This window comes from Anser anser, assembly GCF_964211835.1.
Source record: "Anser anser genome assembly, chromosome: W".
In the NCBI taxonomy this organism is placed as follows: Eukaryota; Metazoa; Chordata; class Aves; order Anseriformes; family Anatidae; genus Anser; species Anser anser.
In genome coordinates, this window is record NC_139731.1 from 15,739,484 (window position 1) to 15,751,237 (window position 11,754).

The 11,754-nt window shown below is 51.7% G+C and overlaps 1 long non-coding RNA gene across 1 annotated transcript in view; it reads left to right on the forward strand.

The window, feature by feature from the left end:
• LOC310888624 overlaps positions 1-11,535 on the forward strand; it is a 21,621-nt gene extending 10,086 nt beyond the window's left edge. Inside the window, exons 2-4 of the long non-coding RNA XR_014575973.1 lie at positions 2,178-2,467; positions 9,465-9,644; positions 9,882-11,535. This is a non-coding gene — a long non-coding RNA (uncharacterized lncRNA). The remainder of the gene's footprint in view (positions 1-2,177; positions 2,468-9,464; positions 9,645-9,881) is intronic.
• Positions 11,536-11,754: the final 219 nt, after the last annotated feature.

An 11,754-nucleotide genomic window follows, 5' to 3' on the forward strand; every position in this document is an offset into this window, starting at 1 on the left:
AGATGCCTGCAGGGCGTCTGTGCTCACGCCGCATGCACAGGTGAAATATCTGGGCCCCGTGGCATTGCTCAGGGACTGAGCTAAATGTAGGTCTTATTTATCAAAGCCTTGTCTGTCACCGTGCCCGCTTGCTCGCACGCTTTCCAGAGCTGCCTCTCTTTATTGGCAATGCCAAAAAGACGTCGCTGGGTTTGGGATGGGAATTTCTGGCACCCGTAACGTGAGTCGGGAAAGAGGGGAGGAGCCACCAAGTTGGGAAATTACAGCACCCGGAATTGTCTTTAAGGCATTTTACTAAATAATGAAGAAGTTGAAGAGAGATTCCCCTTGGGATTAATTTTTCATGGGCAGAAAGTAGTAAAAGGCGTTGCCTTTTGGGTGCACCTCCCCTGGTGCACCCAAAGCCACCCTGTGCCAGGGGAGCAGCCCTGGGGGGGACTCGCAATGGGGTGGGAATTAGGGGCTGGCAGACTTGAGACCTTGGGAACACAGCAATGCTGCATGTGCTGGCTTTAATGTTTTATATAGTCACAATAAATTATCGCTTAGAGCTTGGAAAAACAGCAGAAGGCAGCAGAAAATCTGAATTTTAGCTACATCTCTGCTAAGTTTATTTTGCTTCCTGAAGGAATGCTTTAACATTATTTTATTAGCTCGGATTAATACGAAGTTTCCCATCTGAGAAAGATACGAGGGGAAAAGAAATCGATTCACTGCCGTGCGGTGTTTAACCCGTGCTTCTATTCTGCCGTGTGGAAGGTAATTTTAAATGGGATTTTCTTATGTAGAAATGTTTATGAGATACAGAGGAGTGGGTGCTTGGGTAAATAGGGTGACAGGCTGCAGGCAGGCAGTGAGAGGGACCGTGAACTTGGCTTTCAGAGGAGGTGTGCCCTTCGGGTCTGTTTGCACATCTCTCCACGAGCAGGCTCCTCTTTTCGAGCTTTAGGTTCAGGGATTCGGACCGCACGGGCTTCAATCCCTTCCAGCCCAAATTCTGGGCTTTGTAAGGAAACGGGAGAGAAAGAGGAAAATAAATCGTGTTCTCAGGCTGCTGCAGAAGCACCAGGCTAAAAATGAGCTTATCTGACGGAGGCTTTCACCTGAACCGGTAAATGTGATCCCGAATCCCAATTTTGGCAAGGATCTCAGAAGTTACTTGAAGCCCCAGATCCTGAAGTCACCCGAGCGTGAGGAACTGGGACTTTCTTCATTAAAATGCTTCTAGATATTGAACCAGCCTCAGCTGTACGAGCACGGAGGTACCCAGCAGGGGGCAACAGAAGGAGCCCTGGCTTGCTGTGGCCTCTCAGGGCTGGGGATGGCACCTGCAGGGTGACGGGGTTTGGGAACCTGCTCTAGTGGGATGGGGTTGGAGCTGGGTGGGTTTTAAGGTCCCTTCTGACCCAAACCGTGGCAGACGAGCACCGTGGCTGCGTCTCCAGTAGGCTGCTTTTCAAGCAGCAAAAACCTCAAAAGCGGAGATTTTTGTGCCGTGGATCCCACGTTCCCAGTGTGGCTGTGTTACAGACCGCCGGTGGGTCGGTGCTGGTGGATTGGGGGCTGGATGCTGCCCTGGTGTGAGTGCCCACAGGAAGCACCGGGTGGGCTCAGCGTGGTGCTGAGCAGCAGGAAGCGTGGCTCCATCTCTGCTGGAATAACCCCCGGGGCTCCTTCCCTTCCTGCTGCCTCCGCGGGTGATGCCACCCTCTGGATGCCAGCTGAGGGGGCTCCGAGGACGCTCAGCATCTTTTCTGGGGCTTCGTTAATGTTCTGGGTTTCATAAGGTCAATGGAAAGAAATAAAGCTACGAAGAATTAATTTTGAAAGTTAATAAGAGGGGTTTTTTTAAATAGTGTTTGAACTTAATTAAAGTTAAGAAATGGGAGGGGGGCATTCTTGAAACCTTTATTTCTCAGACTTTCTTCACTAAATTTATCATTACAGAGCCTTTTATTATATCACAGCTTCTGGGATTCAGCACTTCATACACTCAGTTGTTACCCGAGTGGATGGCACGGCGAGGGGGCGCAGCAATGCCCGCGGGGCTGGCGAGGGCACCGCTGAGCCCCGCTGCTGCAGGGGGTGCTTTAGCCAGGGCCCCTGGTTATCCACGGCCGAGTTAATATTGAAGTAGTTGTGATTTAGAGGCTGACTCATGTTGTTTTCCACGCCAGCACGAAACGGCGCTGCCGGGAGCTCGGTGTCCCCTGAAATCGGCGCTGTGATGCGGGCAGCCCACGCAGGCCGGGTGTGAAACGGAGCCCCGCTCCTGTGCGCCTGCAGGGGCTGCAGCCCAGGTTTCACCGGCAGTCCTCGCAGGAGGTGTTCGAGGCTGCGTTTTGCTCCTGAAGCCTGTTCCCAGAGCGTATTTCACGCCGTAGCTTAGCTGAACCACGGTGCGATCGCAGATCAGATGAGCGAGGGTCTGGTCTTTAAGCGTTCGAGGGAGCTCCGTCACAGTAAGGTATGTAAAAGGAGATTTAAACAAGTTTCAAAACGTGCCCGGGAAATGCAGCCCCGGTTCCCAAAATATTCCTGGGGCTCTGCGCCCCTTCCCCAGGCTGCTCTGGGTCCGGTCACCATCGCCGGAGCCTCTCAGGAGCCCTCCTGCAGGGGGCTGCGGTCGTGCCAAGCGGCGCGTGGTGGTCAAAACACGTGGGTATGCGTTTCGGGGGGACGTCAGGCTCGGTGTTTGTGGCCTGGCGAAGGGAACCTGCGTGTAAACACAGCGGCGGCCTCCTCCTGGGCGCGAGCAGGCTGCGAACTTGTTGCTAAGGCAACATTTTCCCTAAAGCCCGGGGTTTCACGCGCCGCTTTTTAGCGCGGCTCCGTTAATAGCGGTTATTCTACAAATCCCATCTGAGCCGTGAGCAGGCCGCCGCTGAAGAGCCCCTCGGTCACCTCCCCGGTACGCCTCGTGCCGAAGCGGAGGCTTTTCAGGAGTGCTCAGCGCTGGTTACAGGGCTCTCCCGGGCTCTGTTCCCATACAGAGAAAGCTCTGTTCCCACAGGATCGTGGGTTCCTGAATGGTTAGGGGTTGGAACAGGCCTTGAAGATCATCAGATCTGTCCCCCTGATGTAGGCAGGGAGGCTTCCCACCAGACCAGGCTGCCCAAACCCCCTCCAGCCCAGCCTGCCCTGACATATAGGGGATTGCCGATATATAGGGGATTGCCCCGACCCAGGGGTAGGACCATCCCTGTGGCCTTATTGATGAATGGGAACCCTCAGACACGGCTCCACCGTCCCTTACCCGTACCCACATGGGGCTTTTCCACCCGTCTCCCACCAAAGGAGCGCGGGGGGAGCCCTGCCACGGGGACCCTGGCCCCAGTTTGGGTTCCTGTGGGAGAAGTGAGCGGCCGCTCTCGTCCCCGTTAGCGAGGGCTGCCGGGGTGGCAGACGGCAAATAAACTTTTCTCATCCCGGCAGATTTATAGGAGGGGATCAGACTGGTAAAATGATTGTCTGGAGTAACGTAGGCAGACATATATTGCGTGTCAGAAAGCTAAACGGTAGATAAATGCTCATTTATCTTACGGGATTGCTCCGATCGGGCTTTGTTTCCAAGCGCCTTCTGCCTCATAACTTCCTCCCCATCGCTTCCCAGGCAGAAACTGGGGGAAAGCAATAAAGGGATCTGTTCGGGGCCATCCATCCTGCTCTGTGGGCACCCGGTTGTCACTTGAGTGGGAGGGAGGAATTACTTACACTGCAAACAGATGCTTATATTTCTGGATAACGAATGCTCATTTGGTTTGGAGATAAATCACCGAGCTTTCTGCTTCTCAGACTACTGCATACGGCTTTTCGTTGCCTGCTGAACTGCTCTTAATTTCTCCCATGCCAATGAAATGCTCCTCTGGTTAAAACCGGGCTGCAAATCGATGCCTTATAAATGTTACCTGCTTTGGGGTCAGCACCAGCGTGCCATCAGGCTGCTCTTCTTGCTAAGGCTGTGGCATTATTTGGGTGTGTGCGCACAAAAACAGGCAGCGAGAGCTCCGTACCCCTTGAAAAACATCCTATGTCCTGCAGGGGTGTACTGCCTGTGATCCCAAACTGTACCCGGGGCTTCTGCCACCTGCCCTATCCCTCGTGCTAACAGGGGGACACGGGGGGTTCTTTATATCCAAGGTATGTCAAAAAATTGAGGAAATCTTCCTCCAATTGCAATTCCTTGTGTGCAGCACTGTCAGTCCTGCCATTGGCACCTCGACTTGGAGATGCTCGCTGCAGCTCCCTCTCAAAGGTGCTAAGCACTCTTCCCCCTGCAGGACTTCGTTGCTTCTTTATAGGTCTGAAACGAGACGTTTGTGCTGGAAACGGCCGATAATTGTACACAAACCGCCAGGTTTAGGTTACAGGGAGGAACCACTGATGCGATACCCGAAGCACATCCCTGGCTTTTCATGGGAACGAGGAGGAGCAGATCCCTGGGAAAGTGTCAGCAAGGCAGAGGCAGCATGAAACCTGTTTTGTTGCAGTTCGGTCGCTCATTCTCACAAGTATAAAATGTAAAAATAATCCAGACAGTTCAGCAGACTGGGCAACCTGCTTAACACCGAAACAAACACAGCTTTCATCTCCAGCATCTGGACGCAGATGAATAGCAACAGGTACAGGTGGTGGAACTGGAAAACTTGGTTTGAGATGATCACTTTCTCCTTCAGACAGCGCTATTATGTACGTTCCATGTTATACAGCCTTTAATTTAATTAGCTCCCATATTCTCTTGGATACAAATGCCCACCCCTGTTCGCATCCTCGGTCTATTCTTCGCGGTGTGCTCCAGATAGCATTTCACAATGCGGCTAAGAGAAGTCAGTGCAATCAGAGCAAGCATTGATTTCTTAATTTAATGCATGCCCTATGGTGTGCAAAAGATAATACCCCCTGCTTAGACAAGATGATTTTAATGTTAGGGGTGTGTAACTGTATGATGGCAATGTGTAGGCTATTATTTAGGCTGATTTGTGATTAAGAAGCCGGCACCGCGCGTTAGCTGCCTGAAACATTCACTGAATTTGCAAACTGTTCTCTTTCCAGAACTCCTCCATCATTTTAATGTCATCAGTGAAATATCTTCCTCTTTTTGGTTATGAAATCATTTTTTTCCTATTTTATCATATTTACTATAAGAATTACATCGTACAATAAGGTAGTATTGTACCACTCTGTAAGCACTATGAGTAACTCTTAAGAATAATTTGGCGTTTTGAATGACCCGCTTTCAGCTTGCTGTGTTTGTTTTCAGTCTGCTTTGAGGCTCCGGTGACGAGGACGGGAGGAGGTACGTGGCTCCCCTGCCTGGGTGAATCCAGCCTGTTCAGCCCAGGGTCTCCTTGGGGAACAGATCGCTTCGTTACCTCCCGCTTCCTTCCACTAGACTGGGTTTGGAGTTACCCTTTGTGGTCTCCTAGAAAGAGTCCTTGGCCTCCCCCCCGGAGGTCAGCGGTTACAGACGGAAAACCAGCGCAGAGCTGCACTCAGGACGCAGAAAAGTCTGATACCTGGAGGCTGAGGGTTTCCCCTCTGCTCACAAGTCATAAAATTTTCCCAAATCCCAAAGAATACCCAGGGAAATTGCCCAAATCCCAAAGGATATACCCAGGAGTTCCTCACTGGTGGTCTTTAAAAGAAGCGAGCAAGCCCAACTGTCCAGCAGACCAGCGTGACTGAGCCGCTGGGAGCAGCAGGTTCGGGGCTGTTAATCACAACAAAAAAGAGTCAAACGAGATGCGAAGCTCCGAGATTAACTCGGAAAGCGTCTTTAAGTTAAACAGAAGGCATCTCAAAGAAAAGGGTGGTGAGATAAGGATGCAAAGAGCCAAAATGGCCCTAACATGGAGTTCCTTGGTGCTCTGCTGACTGGTGAGAATGTGGAAAAAATACATACAAATAATAAATGGTGATTTATGTACTAAATGCACGTGGAGCTGAGGTCCTCCACAATGGACTGATACAGCATGCAGGTGGAGTCTATTAGATATATCCTTGATCTCAGGGATTTGAAGCATGCGTACAGCATAACGCTGAGAATTAGATCCCCTAAGCAGAGGAGCAACAAAAAGAAATGTCTACTGGTAAAAACAAAACAAAACAAAAAAAAAAACCAGCATGTGCCAAGCTGCGAGGGCACCAGAGCTGAGAAGAAAATGGTGTGTCTGCAGCTACGGGTTCTCGCAGAGAGGAGGCTTGAGCTGTGCCACGAGCCTTGTTTTGCAGCAGGAAAATTTGGGGTAGCAGCGGGAGCCAGATATCGGCGTGCGCGTTCATTCCCAGTTTCTCTTCCCTCCATCTCCTGCTGGGCAGGCGCGAGGAGGAAGATGTCAACGTATAATCGCACCCGCAGATCAAGGAACAAGGTAGTCGAGTGTGTTTGTTTGTTTTCCCCGTGTTTGGTTTCTGCATGGAAGAAACGTGCTTTTGTGCCGGAGCCCGTGCAGAGGGCACGGACGGGCGTTATTCCTCCACCCGGCCTGGGGGCGCGGGGCTGCCCCCCGGGCTGCGGAGTGAACCAGCGATGGCATCTGGATAGGAACAACTGGAAGCGATGTTTCCATGGGAAATAAGAGATGTTCGCCGTCTGAAGGGAACGGGATCACCCCGCGTAGAGCCTTGAACGCCGTCTGTGCTCCAGGCGCTGGCAGCGAGAACGCTGGGACGTGAAAACCTGCGAATAGAAAACGAAAGGAGAGGGCAGAGAAATGGGAAATAACTAATAAAAGGTTGGGACAGCTGCTGAAATATTAGAAAATGGATTTCGCGAGGCAGCAGCGGAGTAGTTAGAAGTGCCTGCTGCTCTCGCTGTGCTGCTCGTGGGGCTATGAGCTCCGTGCGGCGACGCAGCGGGAGCACCAGCGATATCTGCAGGCTGGGGGGATCAGTTTTTTGTACTCAAAATCGAGGCCAACAGTGGAGGAAAGTGGAATAACCGGGATTTGTTACATCCTCCCCGTAACGATGCCTGTGGCCGGAGGGGAAATAACGAGCAGGGCTGCTTCTGCATGGCCCACGCTTTATTTTCATGCCTCCCTTCACCACGTATCCCCGACCCGGGCATGTTCTTCCTTCCAGGGGGATGCTGAGCTGCCAGCACGACATTTGTGCAAGAAGCAGCGCCTTTATCTTCAGACAGGATTTGTGGCACAGGAGGGCCCAGGCCGGGCAGGAGAAGGGGCTCTGGGTGCACCTCCTGGGCTCTGCAGCCGTGCGCGCGCGCTCGGCAGGGCGCAGCCGGGAGCTTTTCTCAAGGGGTGATGGTTTTATGGAAAATAAAATGCTGATTTTTTTTCAGCAGGGATAAAGCACCCACTCCTCCTTCTCAGTGCTCTGTGCTATTTTGCAGCGCCCGGCAAATTAGATTTGCTCAGCGCATTCAGCAGCGCTCGGCTGCTAGGTTTTACAGATTAATTTCATTCGGAGCTCTTCGGCCCTCTCTGTGCTGCACGTAACGAGAGGAGGAGAGCCTTTGGGGTGGAGAAAGTTTGTATGTGATCCAAAGGGGGCCGCGCACAACGCAGCGTGCTCTCCACCAGCCTGTTTTCTGAGCTTACAAAGGGATGCCACCAAATTTTAAAGCCAGTTTGCAGCTAGTGCCATTGGAAGAAAGGATCTGCTTGCTCAGAAGAGATGCGCTTCATGCCTGCGTGAAACATTTTGCCGTCACGTTTTGTTCTGTTCTTGCAAGTTTCTGTATAGAACGTGAAAATGCCCAGAGGAAAGCCGGGGAAAAGAAACCCACGCGGATAGCGTGTGATTATACAGCTGTAATAAATCGGCGCAAATGAAGGTAGGATACCGAGGCAGTTCTGCCCAACTCGGAGCGTTTTTCCCCTATCTCAACCACCCCAGGTACTGGCAAGGGACACGAGGCGTCTCAGAGTGGTCAGCACTTAGCGATCGCTGCTTCTGCAGCAAGTAGAAGGTGAAATCCGAGTCCAAGGCCTGATGAAGTCCAGCACGAGCCTTGTTATTACGTGCCTTTTCTCGCCACCAATACCTCAGTGCAGATGCACGCGATTATTTAGGCACCGATACCCAGTGTCTGCAACACCGAAGCGATCTTGGCTTGCTTCTAAACGTTCAGGCATATGAAATATTTAAAACATCGTAACACGGGGAATTAATGACAATGCGTGCGTTTTACAGTTAAATGAGAGATCTGATTTTTTTAAAAAGCGATGCAGATTACTTCCACTGGAGATTGGCAGAAATCGAAGTATTCGTCTGCTGGCCGTAACGATGTTACGGGAAAATAAAATGTTCTGGGTCTGAAAAAATACGGGGCAACCTTCTAGATGAAAAATGAATCTTAATCCAAAACCTTGGTAGCAATAATAATAATAAAATAACACCTAGGGCCTTTCTTTCTAACACCATTTCAAGCAGAAGAGGATATTGGTTTCTGACCGGCCTCGCTCTTTACTCTCTTAACTAATTAATCCCTGGCAGGGGATTAATTCAGGGGGCAGAAAATATGAGCATATCCTGCTGACTTACTACAAACAGAAAATGGATACAGTGGATTAAATGTGCGGTTAGGGTAAAACACTTGAGGTCAGATGGGCTCGGAGGAGCCAGGCGGGCAGCAGCAGGAGGCCGGTGTGCCTGCAGGGACGGGGCGCAGCTGGGAGGGGACGTGGGTGGCAGGGCAATGGGGGAGGAAGCAGGATATACAGGGCTTAGTCATTAAATAAATCTGCAACGTACGCCTTATCTAATTAACTTGTTGCCGTTGTGTTGTTAAGTCAACTCTTTGCTCCAGATTCGCCTTGGTCGTGTATCTCATTTCTCCGTTGTAATTAAATAGGCGTTTTAAAAATGGCTTAGAGTAGTACTTGCCAGTTTAGACTGGCATTTTTTTTTATTTTCTTAATGTAGGCGAGCAAAAGGAGGCTTGATACTACTTAAAACACAGCAAGTTTCTTCTCGGAGAACCTGGACAACTCAGGCAGTACTTTGGTCAAGGGCAGGATGAGAAAATATGAAATATGCTTGCAGCAGTTACTCGGTTTGGACATACCCCTGCCTGATTGCATTCACTAATTACCACTGCTTGCACTGACAGCTCTTTTGGGGACCGCTGGACAGCCTCGTGTACATTAAGGCTCCCCACGGGTCGCACACGAGGTGACAGGACACGTCTGGTGTCCCAGGGCTGTCCTCCAGCCCCGTTAGGGAGCGGCGTGCCTCTGTCCTTCCAGCCCCACGCGAGGGGGCTGAGCGAGAACAAAGCAGGCTGAGGGCATTTGCATGAGAAGCTTGTCGCGGTTTAATTAGGTCGAGTATACATAAACATAGCTTGCGTTAGTAAAAGGAAAAATGCTGCTTATACTTTGTGAAAAACCACAACTGAGCCGCAAGAACTGGTTTCAGACAGCTTACTTAAAGGCATGCACCAGTTTTGTTAGTTAAAATGATTTTATTACATTATTATTTTTTTTTTCCCAAAGCAGAGCAGGCCTTGAAGAAACAACCTGAATAAGTAATAACTTTGTGGGATAACTAAAGAAAAAGCAGGGGGGAGAGAGTTGGCTGCAGCCTCTTCCTTATTCCTGGAGCACACCAAGGCTATGCAGGGCTGGGTGGCCGCTGCCAGCTGCTGCTCGTCCCCTCTGTGGGCACAGGGAGAACAGGTGAGATAAAATATTTGCTCTCTTTGTGGTGCAATATAGCAGCTAAGGCAAATATGCTTGTCACGGCGAGCCTACATACCACATCCTGCTGCTATTTCCAAAGGAGACCCAGCCCTCTTTTAAAAGAGGTTGATTCAGGAAATACCACCGCTTCGTTATTAATTTTGTGTGGTTTATTCTAATAACTCAAAGTACTTGTTTAGCCACTGCTGTTTCACATGAAATTTCTCTATCTAGGAAGAACAGAATCTAGGCACGTTTCCTGTTCTTGCGAATCGTGCTGAGCTTGAATTGTTAGAAGAACAAGCAGGAAGCTGAGGTTACTGAGCAAGACACTCGCCTTTAATTTCAGGAACCCAAAAGAAACGCAACCAAAATCCTTTGGTTTGCCATTTAGCAGCCTAGTGGGGATGAAGAGAGAGCCTGTCTAGAAACTGCAACTGCTTCGGCGAAATGCTTCTGTCCGAAACCTTCCGTCACTGCAAAATGTTTCCAGTGACATAAAGAGAGCTGCCAGCGCGCAGTTCCTAATGGCTCGTGTGCTCAAACCGCACCGCCGCTGATCGCAGGCCAGGCTGTAGGACGCCGCGTGGGTGCGAAGTTCTGCGACGCGAGGCCTCGAGGAGGTGCTTGCCAGCGCCTCCATCTCCCCTTTCTGCGAGCACTGGGTATTTACCAGCGGGGAAAGTGGCAAACTGAGCAGCCACGAGCCGTCTGTGAGCATCACAGCAGCCAGTGCTGGCACCGATGTGACTGATCCTAAACGGAGTGACCAGCGTGCCCAGCTGAGCTGCAGGAAGGTCCTCTCTAAACGGATGTGCGTGCCATCGGTGAGATGGGTTATTTGATTTGTGCAGCCCAAAGAACAAAGCTGTTCAGAAAAAACTCTTTTTCTCTTGGTAGCGACAGCGCTATCTTGAAACGTTGCCAGTAACAAATCCCAGCAAATGGTAGCAACCATTTAAACAGATTTATGAGTGGCTGCAAGTGCTGGAAACTGGTCCGGGGTGCAGGGAACTGCAGCTGGAACATCCTCCCAGGATCATGAAAGGTTAGAGGCAGCCACCCAAGTCCTGCAGCTATCTCTGAAAAGACAAAATTCGAAAGAGAAAGATAATGGCGGAGCATTCCTATGTATTTGAGCAGGACAAGAACCTCAAATTCCAGTTTCCAAGAATTGTTTCCAATTCTTTTTTGGGTCTGTATTACAGCATGTGCCCTTCTGAAGACCAGCACTACCGCTTCTGAAGGACGTTGAGCCCTGCAGAAATTCCCTACCTCCCCTGAACACGACCTATCTCGGCCCTGTCAGGGTTTAAATGCGGGATTTTCCTCCTGCGGGAGCTCCTGCATGTCTCTGCCCATGGGGGCAGCACCCGGGCTGTGCAGTGCTGCGAATCAGCGGGACGGGCACCAGGAGCATCGCTGGCAGCAGCAGCGCAGAGCTGACAAGCCCAGGTGCCACGCTGGCCACCTGTTTGCCTCCCCCACCTGTTGCGTTTCTATTTTTAAGGCAGATACTTGAGAGCTAAAATATGCTAGTACTAGGTACTGGTGTCTTGGAGGCAGGCGGGTGTGCGACCCCAAGGCAGCCCCTTCGGGCCTTGCCACGCGCCAGTAGCGACGAGCCTGCAGCAGGGCCGCTGGTAACCGTGCTGTTTGGCTGTCAGCTCCCTGAAGTTATTCACTCCTACCGCTGCTGTGCGAAAATGCTTCAGAAGGAGCAGCGCCCGAGTTACCGAGTGCCGTTTCTCCTCAGGAGCGCGGGGCGGTGGGATCAGCGGCGACTGGGTTATGAACTCTCACAGCTCGGGGCTGGAAGCACGGCCTGACCGGCAGCCTCAGCCTGCTTTTGGGGAGCGGGGGGGCACGGCTCGGAGCACGAGCTGGTGAGGCGAAGCCCTTCGGATTTCTCCCCCGGGGCTCAGAGGGGCGATGAGCAACGGGGGCAACGGGCCGGGCTGAGGCGGTGCGCGGAGCTCCGTGCCGGAGAGGGGCCGGGCGGGACCAGCCCCACACGCAACGGGCGGCACCGGGGCAAGAAGACGACCCCCCGCCTCTCCTCCCCCCGGGCACCGGGAGAGCGGGGCTGAGCCCTCGGCCCGGGGGG